The sequence below is a fragment of the Rana temporaria genome, chromosome 3, assembly GCF_905171775.1.
Source record: "Rana temporaria chromosome 3, aRanTem1.1, whole genome shotgun sequence".
Lineage (NCBI taxonomy): Eukaryota > Metazoa > Chordata > Amphibia > Anura > Ranidae > Rana > Rana temporaria.
In genome coordinates, this window is record NC_053491.1 from 324427586 (window position 1) to 324440063 (window position 12478).

General features: G+C 43.6%; 1 pseudogene; it reads right to left on the reverse strand.

Annotated features, from left to right (window-relative positions):
- Nucleotides 1-10173: 10173 nt before the first annotated feature.
- Nucleotides 10174-10725, reverse strand: LOC120930859 (annotated as a pseudogene).
- Nucleotides 10726-12478: the final 1753 nt, after the last annotated feature.

The following is a 12478-nucleotide window of genomic DNA, read 5'->3' on the forward strand; positions in this document are numbered from 1 at the left end:
GTAGTCTTTTCCTAGTGTAACAATGCCGTTCCTCTTTAGATACAGTCGTATGCAAAAGTTTAGGAACCCCTGACAATTTCCAAGATTATCATTTATAAATATTTGGGTGTTTGGATCAGCAATTTCATTTTGATCTCTCAAATACTGGTAACTGAAGGACACAGTAATAATATAGTAGTAAAATTAGGTTTATTGGATTAACAGAAAATGCGCAATATGCATCAAAATGAAATTAGACAGGTGCATAAATTTGGGCACCCTTTGTCATTTTGTTGATTTAAATACCTTTAACTACTTAGCACTGATTAATTGGAACACACAATTGGTTTGGTCAACTCATTAAGCCTTAAACTTCATAGACAGGTGCATCCAATCACGAGAAACAGTATTTAAGGTGGCCAATTGCAAGTTGTTGTTCTCTTTGACTCTCCTCTCAAATGACCTGAAAACAAAGATTGTTCTACAATATGGTTTAGGGGAAGGCTACAAAAGGTTATCGCAGAGATATAAGGGGTCAGTGTCCACTGTGAGGAACATGGGGCCAAATTCTCAAAAAGTCTGCGTAACTTAAATTTCAGCAGTTAAGTTACACTGACTTAAAATTTCTACCTAAGTGCCCGATCGTCAAAGCACTTAGGTAGAAATTTCAGGCCGTGTAACTTAAGTGCCGCCGTCGTAAGGCGGTCCTCCTCTCCTGGGGGCGTTTAAAATTTAAATGAGGCGCGCTCCCGCGCCGGCCGTACTGCGCATGCGTGTGACGTCATTTTCCCGACGTGCAGCGCGCGAACGTAATTAACGCCGGGCGGCTTTGAGAATTTCGACGGGACACTAAAGTTGCGACGGGTGAAAAAAAAAGACGCGCCGGGAAAACAAATAATTATAAAAAAAAATGACAGCGTCGCTCAGCATGCATTCCTGAGAGGGAGAACTCCATGCCAATTTTCAAAGAAAAAAACGGCATGGGTTCCCCCCCCAGGAGCATACCAGGCCCTTAGGTCTGGTATGGGTTGTAAGGAGACCCCCCCACGCCGAAAAATTGACGTAGGGGGTCCCCCTACAATCCATACCAGACCCGTATCCAAAGCACGCTACCCGGCCGGTCAGGAATGGGAGTGGGGACGAGCGAGCGTCCCCCACCCTCCTGAGCCGTGCCAGGCCGCATGCCCTCAACATGGGGTTGGGTGCTCTGGGGCAGGGGGGCGCACTGCGGGCCCCCCCACCCCAGAGCACCCTGTCCCCATGTCGATGAGGACAGGACCTCTTCCCGACAACCCTTGCCATTGGTTGTCGGGGTCTGCGGGCGGGGGCTTATCGGAATCTGGGAGTCCCCTTAATAAGGGGGCCCCCAGATACCGGCCCCCCACCCTAAGTGAATGGATATGGGGTACATCGTACCCCTATCCATTCACCTGGAGGCAAAAAGTAAAAGTTAGTAAACACACAACACAAGGGTTTTTAAAATAATTTATTATTCTGCTCCGGATGCCCCCCCTGTCTTCGTTATTAGCTCAATTACCAGGGGGGCTTCTTCTTCCGCTCTCCGGGGGTCTTCCACTCTCCGGGGGTCTTCTTCCACTCTCCGGGGGGGGTTTCTTCTTCCGCTCTCCGGGGGGGGGCTTCTCCGGACTCCGGGGGGCTTCTTCCATCTTCTCCCCTCTTCCGCTGTTGACTCGGCGAACCCCGGTTCTTCTGCAGCTCTCCGGTGCCTTCTTCTTCAGCGCTGGCTGCCTGCTATGTTTGTGTGTTAGCTCAATTAGTAACAGGCAGCCGGCGCGGTCTTCTGTGACGTCAGGGTCTTCTGTTCTTCTCTCTTCCGATGTTGACTCATCGCCTGTTGTCGCTGTAATGATGGAAGCGCGCCTTGCATCCCATTTATATAGGCATCACCGTCCCATCATGCTCCGGTAGGTACCCACGTGGTGGGTGCACGTGGGTAGGCACCCACCACGTGGGTACCTGCCGGAGCATGATGGGACGGTGATGCCTATATAAATGGGATGCAAGGCGCGCTTCCATCATTACAGCGACAACAGGCGACGAGTCAACATCGGAAGAGAGAAGAACAGAAGACCCTGACGTCACAGAAGACCGCGCCGGCTGCCTGTTACTAATTGAGCTAACACACAAACATAGCAGGCAGCCAGCGCTGAAGAACAAGGCACCGGAGAGCTGCAGAAGAACCGGGGTTCGCCGAGTCAACAGCGGAAGAGGGGAGAAGATGGAAGAAGCCCCCCGGAGTCCGGAGAAGCCCCCCCCGGAGAGCGGAAGAAGAAACCCCCCCCCCCGGAGAGCGGAGAAGACCCCCGGAGAGTGGAAGAAGAAGCCCCCCCTGGTAATTGAGCTAATAACGAAGACAGGGGGGGCATCCGGAGCAGAATAATAAATTATTTTAAAAACCCTTGTGTTGTGTGTTTACTAACTTTTACTTTTTGCCTCCAGGTGAATGGATAGGGGTACGATGTACCCCATATCCATTCACTTAGGGTGGGGGGCCGGTATCTGGTGGCCCCCTTATTAAAGGGTACTCCCAGATTCCGATAAGCCCCCACCCGCAGACCCCGACAACCAATGGCAAGGGTTGTCGGGAAGAGGTCCTGTCCTCATCGACATGGGGACAGGGTGCTCTGGGGTGGGGGGGCCCGCAGTGCGCCCCCCTGCCCCAGAGCACCCAACCCCCCCATGTTGAGGGCATGCGGCCTGGCACGGCTCAGGAGGGGGGGACGCTCGCTCGTCCCCACTCCCATTCCTGACCGGCCGGGTAGCGTGCTTTGGATACGGGTCTGGTATGGATTGTAGGGGGACCCCCTACGTCAATTTTTCGGCGTGGGGGGGGTCTCCTTACAACCCATACCAGACCTAAGGGCCTGGTATGCTCCTGGGGGGGAACCCATGCCGGTTTTGAATTTAAAAATTGCCGTGGAGTTCTCCCTCAGGAATGCATACCAAATGCCGTCGCTGGAACGGGCCTTTACAATGTGTGACTAAGTTTCCACATTATAAAACCAGCCCTAGTTTTGCGCAGGCAAATTCGGAACTTACGCAGAAATCACAGTGCTGAAATGCTTTGAAAATCTGCTTAAGTCCTCATTTGCATACGCAAAGCTGCATTTCAATGAGAAATGCCCCCAGTGGCGGATGCGGTACTGCATCCTAAAATCTGACCGTGTAAGTGTCTTACACATGTCAGATTTTCTGCCTAACTTTGGAAAAAGCCTTTTGAGAATCGTTTCCAAAGTTAGGCACAGGGATACGCAGGCTGAACAGCAGTTAAGTCTGCGTATCTCTTTTGAGAATCAGGCCCATAGTGAGGAAATGGAAGACCACAGGCACAGTTCTTGTTAAGGCGAGAGGTGGCAGGCACATAAAATATTGGAGAGGCAAAGGCGAAGGTGAGAACGGTCAAAAACAGCCCACGGACCATTTCCAAAGACCTACAACATCAACTTGCTGCAGATGGTGTCACTGTGCATCCTTCAACAATTTTGTGCACTTTGCACAGGGAGAAGCTGTATGGGAGAGTGATGTGAAAGAAGCCTTTTCTGCACACGCCACAAACGGAGTCGCTTGAGGTATGCAAACGCACATTTGGACAAGCCAGCTTCATTTTGGAATAAGGTGCTGTAGACTGATGAAACAAAGATTGAGTTATTTGGTCATAACAAGGGGCGTTATGCATGGCGGCAAAAGAACACAGCATTCCAATAAAAACATTTTCTACCCACTTACTACCCACAGTAAAATTTGGTGGAGGTTCCATCATTCTGTGGGGCTGTGTGGCCAGTGCCGGTACTGGGAATCTGGTTAAAGTTGAGGGTCGCATGGATTCCAATCAATATCAGCAGATTCTTGAGAATAATGTTGAGGAATCAGTCATAAAGTTGAAGTCACGCCGAGGCTGGATATTTCAACAAGACAACAACCCAAAACACGGCTCAAAATCTACTCAGCATTTATGCAGAGGAACAAGTACAATGTTCTGGAATGGCCATCCCAGTCCCCAGACCTGAATATCATTGAACATCTGTGGTGTGATTTGAAGCGGGCTGTCCATGCTCGGCAACCATCAAACCTAGCTGAACTGGAGATGTTTTGTAAGGAGGAATGGTCCAAAATACATTCATCCAGAATCCTCATTACATCCTCATTACTCATTACAGGCTATAGGAAGCATCTAGAGCAGGGGTGCCCAACCAGTGGCCCGGGGGCCACATGTGGCCCTGCGGAGCCCTCTGATGTGGCCCGCGACCTCCTGCTCTGGGATGTAATAAAATAGAATAGAATACTGTTATTAAAGGTAAGTTTGTTACTAAAATCACAGTGTATATATATGGGAATATCTGTTCTGCAGTGGTTTCAATCTGATCCACAGGTGCAGAGTAGTGCACCTGCGGGTTACCTGCACTGAGCCATAGACTTCAATTACCTGTGAGTTTTGTGTGCTTTCTGAAAGTGCACCACATCTATAGGATATAATAGAAGTCTATGGCAAAGTGCAGCTAACCTACAGGAAAGCCACAGTTGAACTGTGCTGCACCCTTGGTGCGGGTAAACAACAGCGCATCAGTGTGAAAGCAGCCTTAGGCCCCCTTCACACAGTCAGTCCGACCCACTTGAGCCATCCATTCACCTCTAAGGAGTGGCAGATGTAAATGGACTTGTGTTTACAAACGCCTACCTCCAATCCAATCCGCAAAAAAAAAGTAGAGTGGGCTCTTTAGAGTAGAGTGGGCTGCCATCCGGTTACCAAGTCGCTTAAGTGGCCCTTGATCTTCAAAAGGTTGGGCACCGTTGATCTAGAGGCTGTTATTTCTGCTCTACTAAATATTGATGTGATTTTTCTGTTGGGGTGCCCAAATTTATGCACCTGTCTAATTTCATTTTGATGCATTTTGCACATTTTCTGTTAATCCAATAAAGCCAATTTTTCACTACTGAAATATTACTGTGACCTTCAGTTATTTGAGAGATCAAAATGAAATTGCTGATCCAAATATTTATAAATGATAATCATGGAAATTGTCAGGGGTTCCTAAACTTTTGCATACGACTGTAATGTATGGGGATTGAGCATTGTCACCCTAGGAGTGTGTTACTGGCAGGATCACAAGGTGAAACTAAAGGAAAGAAAAGGAATATATCCACTATAAGTAGTGGTAAGCTGCACTTTTGTCTTGGGTTTAGATAAACTTTAAGCCTTGACCACTTACAATTTTCTATGGAAAAAAACCAAAGCCTCATCCCAGTACCAAACCTAGGGATAGCCAGCAATCTAGCAATTTTGCAGATGGCTGCAAAAAGGGTGGGACTTGCAAACAATGCTGTAGTTCACAGCTCATGGGGTGTGCAACTGTTGGTATTTTACCTTAGGCCTAAAGTACTATGTCCCACCACTGCCACCATCACCTACTAAAATCCTGCATTTAACAGTTAAATAATAGGGTCAGAGCTTAGTACCAGAGGGTTTGGGGGTTTATTTTGACTTCAGGTCCTGTATAAAACTTGGCCTAAGAACCAAGGAGCTCCACAAAGACACAGAAATTGATATGATGCCTAATGCCGCGAACACACGATCGGAAATTCCGACAAGAAAATTGTGGATTTTTTTCCGAAGGAATGTTGGCTCAAACTTGTGTTGCATACACACGGACACACAATTCCGACCGGCAAGAATGCGGTGACATATAACACTACAACAAGCTGAGAAAAATTAAGTTCAATGATTCTGATTATGCGCCAAATTGATTTCGAGCATGTGTGTTTTTTTGCACGTCGGAATTGCATACAGACGATCAGCTCTCAAATTTTTTGCTGTCGGAAATTCCGACAGAAAAAGTCAGATGGAGCCTACGCACGGTTGGAATTTCTGACCAAAAGCTCACATCGAACTTTTCTTGTTGGAAATTCCGATCGTGTGTATGCGGCATAAGAGCTACTTATATTGTTCCCATGATTCTGCACTTTAGCAGTGCATTCATCACAGCCACCTTTTAGGCTGTGAATGCAAGGTTTACTTATATAGCTGGTCTTACACACGATCGAGGAACTCGTCGTAAATGAAACATAATTTTCCTCGACGAGTTCCTTGTTAGGCTTGTCGAGAATCTTGACAAGCTTTCTTTGCGTATACACTGTCAAGACAAAATCTCGTCGTTCTCAAACACGGTGACTTACAACACGTACGACGGCACTAAGGGAAAGTTTGATTCCACTGGCGCCACCCTTGGGGCTGCTTTTGCTAATCTCATGTTACTGCGTGTTAAGTAAAAGTTTGGTGAGAGACGATTCGCGATTTTCAGTCTGTTACAGCGTGACGAATGTGCTATCTCCATTACAAACCCTACTTTTACCAAAGGCACGCTCCCATCTCATACTTTATTCTGAGCATGCGCGGGTTTCTAAGCATACACACGAACGTGTTTCTCATCGTAAACCAGCCCGACGAGAAACACAACGAGGAAATTGAGACTCCCGATGAGGAAAAAGAGAACTTGTTCTCTTTTTTTCTCGTCGAGTTCCACGACAGTTTTCTCGACGAAAAACATACACACAACCGTTTTCCTCGGCAAAAAAGCTCTGCCACCAAGTTTCTTGATGGATTCTGTCGAGGAAAACGGTCATGTGTACGAGGCCATAGGCACGTCCACTTTAAGACGCAAGCTAGTTTGGTCAGTCAGAGGCAAATCTAGAGGGCTTAATTTTACAAATCCAAGGAATACTGTTTCCCCCAAATGCAAAGTGAAGTGAAGAGAACCTAGAAATGTTCCTATCACATTAAATCATATTACTATTTTCTTTTTCCCATTGTGTGTGTTGGGGGTGGCTATTGACTACAACACACTTTTGGCTTTTTTTTGCCACAGCCATAATAAATTAACCCCTAGTATTTTTTCTGACATATTTTTCATGTTTTAAGTAACTTTTATATCAATATGGATGTGACATATTTTGATGTGATGAGATTTTAATGAAAAGTCCCAATAGCCATTGTTTCCTTTAAAAAAAGTTTGTGCAGCCAATTCTAGATATTATCATTTTCCTCGTGCCAAATAGAAGCTTTCATCGGAAAAGTGTGATGTAGTTATTTCTACCTGGTATGGCACATTGCTGAACTTGCAGTTTCTAAAGTGTATGTAAAGTCAAAACTTTTTTTTACATTATACACAAAATATAGAAGAGTTAAATCCCCAATAAAGTTATTTTATGCTGTCTCTGCCTTGCTGAGAGATTTACTTTCACTTCCTATCTTGGAAACATAACAGGGAAAGAAAGAAAGTCTCTCCAGAGCGAATGGAATTCCCATCTTAGAGGGCTGCCATTGGAACATCTCCCTATTGGAAGATTAAGGCTGGGTTCACACTATGTGCGGTTTGGCTTACAGAAGGGGGTCTGGTGCTTCCTCATTCACCGTTTCAAGTTCGATTTAGGTTGGCCTTGCTTTGTGCACTGGTCCAAATCATTTGGTGCAGGGGGGATTATGGTGTGGGGTTGTTTTTCAGGGTTTGAGCTTGGCCCCTTAGTTCCAGTGAAGGGAACTCTTAGGAAGTCAGCATACCAAGACATTTTGACAATTTCATGCACCCAACTTTGTGGGAACAGTTTGTAAAACTATTCTATTTGTTTTACATAATGCAGCAACATCCACAAGTTCAAGTATGACACCCAACGTTAGAGATGATTTATTCTGCCAAAGAAATACAAATTTTCAAACTGGTACTGACTAGTATTCCAATGTTTCTCTTCTCCCTCAGTTTTTCTCTATCACTCAGCTAATGTGACCCCAATGCTGATGGAGAGGGGCAGGGGAGGGTCAAACAAGGATACTATACAGGAGACTGACATCATCCTTATTAACTGATGACCCCATTGGTAGTTAGGGCGCTGGTAGCTAGAAGGTTGTAATGATGCACAACGAAAACTTGTGAATTAGTGTTACTAAAAGGGCAGCCTTCATCCACACGCCAGCTTGTATACAATTTTTGGGCAATTTATAGGCATTTTGCCAAGGCACTCCTGAAGAATCCTCAAGGCACCATGGTTGCAAAAGGCTTCTGTAGGATAACGAACAAGCTGCTGCTGCATGGTATGCCGATTGGATAATAAATGGCTGATTTCTCCAACAGCTCCTGTTACTTTCTTAATAATTTCAGCATCTGTTCCGGTTCCGTCAATACTACTTCTGGGCAACAAACAATCAGTATGTCTATGCACTGGTAAACTCCACTGCCTGTTGGCTGCCCAAGTGGCCTTGTAGGTCTGGGTCGGGCGTGCTTCCAACTTTATTTTGGAAACGCGTCAGTGTCTCTGGCCCATCAATTCAGGGCCAAGGATATCATATGTGAACATCGCTGTGTAATTCATGCATGTTTGATGTAGCGGCATCTTTGTTGCTCTGTTTCTTAAGCGTATTATAATAAAGTTATTGTTATTTTTATATTGTTAAAGTTTTTTACAGATAGTGTGCCTATAATAGTCCCTTTCATGAAGAGGGTATTCTTTTAACATGAATCTACAAAAAAGCACACATAGCACAGTTTTAAAATCGGCTCTGCAAGCTCCCATCTATATGATATGGAGGAAACAAAGGTTTATTTATTTCTCTAGAGTTCTTCCATAAGAAACAAATGAGTTATTTTCCGGTTTTATAAAATGCCTGTGGCTTTGTAGTTTATAAACTCGATACCTCTATACCAATCAACTGGGTAAGGGTCCTTGAAGAATTCATTGGCATATCCCCTTAGTGGAGTTTACTCATGAAGAGAAAATTAGATGTAATTAAGTCTGCTTTGTATATTTAAAAGCCATGACATTTGAACTAGTTATAAAAGCAGCTTCAAGCTTCAGATGCTAGCTAATGTGTGTGAGGTATGATTGACTGAGTATCGATTGACTCCGGAGGAATGAAATATTCAATCACATTCTTCCATCTGACAGTTGTGCTTGTAAAAATCCCTGCAGGATGGAGAGGGGATCTGTGAAGTTTCATTGTTCCTCTTCTCTAGAGAGATAAGCCAACATGGATGTCAATGAAAGGCTGGTGCCAGGAACTGACAAGTGATTTGCCAGTATTTGGAGATCTCATTTTCAGCTGTCATTGGGTGTCTTTTACTCCCTTGATAATTGTCAAATGCTAGATTCTTTTGACATGGCAAGCTCAAATGACAGTAGGCTGGGTTTGTCTAACTGACAGTAATCCTATAAGGACTTAATGACGAGTCTTTTAATCACTGTCACAGTAAGCAATGGAACATATTCAAGCATGGCTGGAAGACCGTCCAACATGGCCTGCTCCTTTTAGTACAAAACACTTGTCTCCTGGTCTCTCCTCATTTTTAGCACTTTATTGATAAAGAATATATATTTTATGTATATCTGTGTAGTTCACTTGGTACTTTATTAAGCCCCTGCCTCCCACGCAACCAATTGATGGTTTCCTTTTTGTTTGCTGATCTCTCATTCTGATTAGAGTGCCTTGTGTCTAGTCCACAAATACTTGTTAAGGCTTTGCATGAATATCAGCTATATAATCAGAAAGGAATGAGAGAGATGATAAGGATCAGAGTATGTATCTAGTTTTGAATCTACTAATATTGGAAAGACTGTACTAGCCATTGGACTTTGTAGAAGTGCACCAAATGACTATTGGAAGTGGCCGTTACCACCCAGTGAGGCAGTGCTAACTGTCTATAGCTTTTATAAGTATTGTTCATTCTACTGGCAATCCTATCCCAAGGTAGTTTTTCTATAAAGCCTTTTTTGTTTCTAATCACATGTTAATCTGTCTAAGGATTTAACTGTGCAAACCTGGGCCTTGATCATAATTAATTATGAAAGTGCTAAATGTGCAGTTCAATTGCTTTGCCTAATATGCTGCATGGGAAAATGTATCAAGTTTATTTTCCACATTAGGTATGCAGTCTTAAAAATGTGTAGCGAATACTGTAGGTGGAAAGGAGGGAGGAAAATGGAGAGAAGGAAAAAGGGTGTGTGTATTGGGGGAGGGGGGGGCAGTAAAAGGAAAGCGGGAAGAAAATGAGGGAACAAGGGAGAAAGGGGTAAAAAAAAAGAATTACTAATAATAGGAAACTGCTCAGACTTTACTTACTAAAATTTCTACGTTCAAGGAATTATTATTATTTTTTTTTTTAGACGGATGCAATTTATTTCTGTACATTTTTAGTCCCGAGCCAAGAGTTTTTGCTTCTTCAATTTCTTCTGAGAGATTTTTTCTGGGCAATTTCCTCCTCTGGTTTGGGGCCAATTTGCTCCTTTTCAATTAAGATCATCTCAATGTGGTATGGGGTTGATTCGCCTGTGAGCATGATAGGTTCGTCTGCGCATCTTGGGAGTCTTGTTCACCTGAATGTGCTCAATGACCAGGGAATCAACATCCAAACCCTTGAGTTCTGCATTGCTCTCAACATTCTTCAGCATGTGTAGGAGGAATTCTACACTCTTCTTCGGCCAACTTCCCTGTGTCCAGTCCCACTGTTTAGCCTGCGCACACCTGCCAACACCTCCGTTGTAGCGGCGGAAAGGAATGCATTGCTTCTTTAAGGTGACATCTTTCAAGCACTTGGTGGCCTTACGAATGTGCATGCCCTTGATAGCTTGAGCTGTCTCACAAGTGTTCTTGAAGTGCACTCCCAAGTTGGAACCCCGAGCCTTGCATCATTTTATTGGGTTTTCGGGGTCAAGCAAGTAGCGGACCATTTTGAGATATTACCTCAGGCCGTGCAGGAAGAGGCATTCAAGGAGTTTTATAGCGCATTTAAACCCAAAAACTAAGGTGTAATATATTGCAGCTTACTAATCATTGAATGTGTTGGCATAATGCAGCTCGGGCCAGAATCAGGCCTCATTCATGCAGTACATAAATGAGGCCTATGACAGCTAAATAAATTTACCTTACTGCACAGACTGCACAGTATATTTGTGACTAGTAAAATCATTCTGAAGTCTCCTCCTGTATGGCTGTCATCAACTCCTAATTCAAAATGTCACAGGGGTACATTGCCAGTGTCAACTGTTACCACTACAGTCCTTAATAATACAGTGACGGAAATGTGTTATCTTCACATGCACATAGATATTATGCTTTAAAATGTTTAAATTGCATCAACAGGTCCCCTAATGGTTCCTTCTTCTACCCCCAGGCCCAATAACAGCCGTGTAGATTTTGGGCTATTGTTATGCCACTGCTTGTAATGATAAATACATAAGTAAATTAAATTGCGTCATTTATATCTGCCTGGAGTTCACCTTTACCACTTACCACCTTAGGCAAATTAACTGATCACAGCATTCAGAATGTGACCTTTAAACCCTTTGAACAGTATTTTTTTTTCTTATTTACGTAAAAAAAAAATCCCATTTTCAAAAGACTCCAGCCCAGTTTATGCAAAGATTGCCTACATGTGGCCTTTAATAACGGGAGACAGATAACATAAAAAAGAATCATTGAATTCACAGCTTTACTATGTGCACGCCAGACTAAACGCCACAGCTGAAAATATACTTATTAATAGATTAAAAACTATGACACTTAGCAGTTTTCTCATCAGTGGTGTTTTTCTGCCATACACCTACTTCAAAGAAGTCATTGATTCCCACCATTGCTGTGATATTGATGTTTACAAACTGTTTGCTCTGCAAAACTCATGTTTTCTAGACACATGGATAGGAAGAATTAAGTGTGTGCAATAACACATATTGAAACAAAGACATAGCTAAAAGAAAAGGTTTTAAGCATTGTCCACTGCCTTGTGTCTCCTGGAAATACACTGTATTGCAGTTCTAGTCTTGCAGGATTGCTCTTTAGCCTCATGTAAGTCTTTCATCCAGACAAAATATACTATGTATAATTTATGCATTAAATAATTGATTATAAACTTTTACTAATATCATTTTAGACAAAATAAATTGTAGACATGATCTCATTACCTTTTTTGTTATGTAAAATGACATAGGACATACAGAGTGACAGAGAAGGAAATGCAACCCTGTGGTTTCTAAGATCAACATTTCATGTATTAAAATAGGTATAGACTCCAGAGAGATAGATATAATTTTGCCCCTGTACAAAGCATAAGACCTCATCTAGAATGCGCAGTTCAGTTTTGAGCACCAGTTGCCAAAAAGCATATTGGAGAACTGGAGAAAGTGCAGAGAAGAGCAACCAAAGTAATAAGAGGCATGGAGGAGCTCAGCTATGGGGAAAGGTTAGCTGAACTGAACTGATTCTACCTTGAGAAGAGGTATTTAAAGAGTAACTCCACATTTGTTGAGAAAAATACATTCCCCTTTTGGGCAATCAATGTACGTTGCAAGGATTTTAACAAACTTTTTTGCTTTGTTGTTACCTTTTGTTATTCTGAAGAAAGAGCTGTTTGTCTGTGTCCATGTCAGTGTGAATCTGTATGAGAATGACTTTATAATTACCAATCAGCTGCTGCACCTGCAGGGCTCTAAGGCTCCGTAC